This window comes from Oncorhynchus gorbuscha, linkage group LG12 (assembly GCF_021184085.1).
Source record: "Oncorhynchus gorbuscha isolate QuinsamMale2020 ecotype Even-year linkage group LG12, OgorEven_v1.0, whole genome shotgun sequence".
Lineage (NCBI taxonomy): Eukaryota > Metazoa > Chordata > Actinopteri > Salmoniformes > Salmonidae > Oncorhynchus > Oncorhynchus gorbuscha.
Genome location: NC_060184.1, coordinates 71,582,777 through 71,585,929, shown reverse-complemented (window position 1 = coordinate 71,585,929; position 3,153 = coordinate 71,582,777). Strand labels below are relative to the sequence as shown.

The 3,153-nt window shown below is 39.6% G+C and overlaps 1 pseudogene; it reads left to right on the top strand.

Annotated features, from left to right (window-relative positions):
- The first annotated feature begins 352 nt into the window (after positions 1 to 352).
- Positions 353 to 2,125, top strand: LOC123990419 (annotated as a pseudogene).
- Positions 2,126 to 3,153: the final 1,028 nt, after the last annotated feature.

Sequence of the window (3,153 nt, the reverse complement as noted above, 5' to 3'; positions counted from 1 at the left end):
ATGCAGTACCAAGTGAAATGGAAGCCCAGTTCACATACTCCAGTGTCTCCCCCTGATCTTCCACCATACCGCCTACTGAATTTGTTCTCCTGAATCGTCACTTCAGTGTTCCTCAATAAATGTTGTAATAACTATGTACTTGGAGGTGTGGTTTGTGTCTAGTGAATTGTCTATTGAGGAGTATACTTCCTCAACGACCTCTGTCCAGTCACAGCCACTATTTTCTGGTCTCTATCCAACGCCACACCCTGTATAAATACAGAGTACACACACAAAACCAGGAAATGTGCCGACTCAGAAGCACAAACCATTCTAGAGAAACTACAGTCTGCACCAAAGTGTGTGCACCAAAATGGCAGCAGCCATGCATTCAATCAGTTGTTCAATAGGTCTGAATCTACTGAAGGATCCAGTCACTATTCCCTGTGAATACAGTTACTGTATTGGCTGTATTAAAAGAATGCTGGGATCAGGATGATCAGAAGGGTGTCCTGATCAGCTGTCCCCAGTGCAGGCAGACTTTCACCCAAAGGCCTGTTCTTAACAGAAACACTATGTTTGCTGAATTGGTGGAGAATCTGAAAAAGACAGGACTCCCATCTTCTCCCTCTGCTGACTATTATGCTGGACCTGGAGATGTGGCATGTGATTTCTGCACTGAGAGAAAACTCAAAGCTGTTAAGTCCTGTCTGGTGTGTCTGGCCTCTTAATATGAGACTCACCTCCAGCCTCACTATAAATCTCCTGCCTTTAAGAAGCACAAGCTGGTCAAAGCCTCCACACAACTAGAGGAGAAGATCTTCTCTCATCATGACAAACTACTGGAGATGTACTGCCATACTGATCAGCAGTTTAACTGTCTGCTGTGTATGGTGTGTGAACATAAAGGTCACGATACAGTCTCAGCTGAATCAGAAAGGACTGAGAGACAGGTAAGGACAATCTGTAATTGCTGTGAAAATACCATTCATAACTGAATATGAGTGATTACTGTGACAAATACAATTTGATTTGATTTGATAGCTTGGAAGTCAGCCAACACCAAATCATCTAGCTGTGCTAATATTTACACTTCTGATGTAATATTTACTGAGACCTTAAGAGTTGCATTGCCTCCTTCAGTTAATGCCTAGGCTTTAGGTTTGCAGGCTAATGCACTTTTCTGGCATACAGGAGACCCTGCACATGCATACCTTTTACTCCATAATGTGTAGACTCTGACCTATCATAAAGTTTCATCTGTTTTAACATAGGTAGAATCACTTGAACAAAGGAGCCATGGATTGACATGTGTTTAACTGCAGAGCCAGCTGGGGGAGGAACAGCATAAATCCAAACAGAGAATCCAGAGGAGAGAGAAAGAGATACAGGAGGTGAGACACTCAAGGTGAGTGTTGACCATTTATCAATGGTGTAAAAAGCACCCTCTTCTCATACTTGAGTAAAAGTAAAAATACCTTAATTGAAAGTGACTCAAGTAAAAGTGACAGTCACCCAAAAAATATAGTTTTAATAAAAGTCTAAAAGTATTTGTTTTTAAATATACTTAAGTATCAAAAGTAAAAGTATAAATAATTTCAAATAACTATATCTGGCAAACCAGATGGCACCATTTTCACCATCACCTGTTGATTTTTTTCTCTCTTTCTGTTTGTCTTAACAGAATTCTGCAAAAGCAGCAGTGGAGGACAGTGAGACGATCTTTACTAAGCTGATCCGCTCCATTGAGAGAAGGTACTCTGGGGTGAAGGAGCAGATCAGAGCTCAGGAGAAGGCTGAAGTGAGTCGAGCTGAAAGACTCCTGAAGCAACTGGAGCAGGAGATGTCTGAGCTGAGGAGGAGAGAAGCTGAGCTGGAGCAGCTCTCACACACAGATGACAACATCACATTCCTCCAGGTGACATCACTGGATCTTTGTCCACAGCATCAGGTGTGTCTGATGAAAGTGAAATGTTTTTCTTCCTCAACAATAATATTTTCCCTGTTTTCTGATCTGTTACTGTAGAGTTTCCAGTCTCTCTGTGTCTCTCCTGGATCTCATTTGAGGATGTTAAGAAATCAGTCTCTGAGCCGAAAAGTCAAGTTGAAAAGATCTGCTCTGGGGAAATTGCCGAAATCTCTGTAAACGGTTGGTAACATACACTATTTGGACCATGAAGCTCAAATGTGTAAATGTCTCTCTATAATCGAGCATTTTGGGTGTGAGATCAAATGTTTTATGAGGTGACAGCTCAGAAATTTTAGGGCATTTTTATACATGGATGTTTCAGAAATGAAGGCACGTTATGTGTCTCGTCACCCATTTGATTAAAAAAAAACACAAGTATTTTGACAAATTCGCGATGAAACAAATCTTCAAGTAAGATTTTAAAATACCTGCAGCACATAGTTAGAAAATATTACCGAGTTTAAATAAAGGTGTACCTGAATGATCCTTACTGACTCGTCCTTTCTTTAAAAATGATGTCATATAAAACACCCTAGTTCTCTAAATGTGGACCATAGACTCTGAGACTAGTCACGCAAGACATAGTGGTAAATTTACATTTTGATTCTGGTTTTGTTACTAACCATACATTACAATATATTACTGTTGTATATTTAACTAATATAGATTTTCTTTCTCACAATTCTGTATTTAAACAAGCAACAATGAATATGAGCTGTAGAATAAAGGCTCCTAGACACATAGTGGCTGGTAACCTTATGGTTTGGGTTACAGTCTCCTTGCATGGGGCCAATATCTCAAGCCCAGATTGTCAAAAAGTTATACAAACATGCATACAAGCAGAACACCAATAGAGTCATTTTAGGGCTAAACCCTGAACTGAATGGCCCATAGGTGGCACTATAATAAGCACTTAAATTCAAAAGCTCAGCCCAGCCACATCATTTGACATATAGCAACTCAAGTCTATACTGTGTTTGTAAAAAGCTAAGAATTTTGTCAAAAGATGAGCGAAAATTTCAATTTTGTAAAAACTAAAGTAAATGTTCCCACCTCAAACCGAACTAAACCCAAACTACTCAACTTCTTGTTATCCATCCAATTGATACTGACTGTGAGAATTAAGGGCACTGCAAGTTAGGTTTATTCTGAAACATGTTGATATTTTCAAAAACATGGAAACAGGATGCAATTGTGGGGTGGCA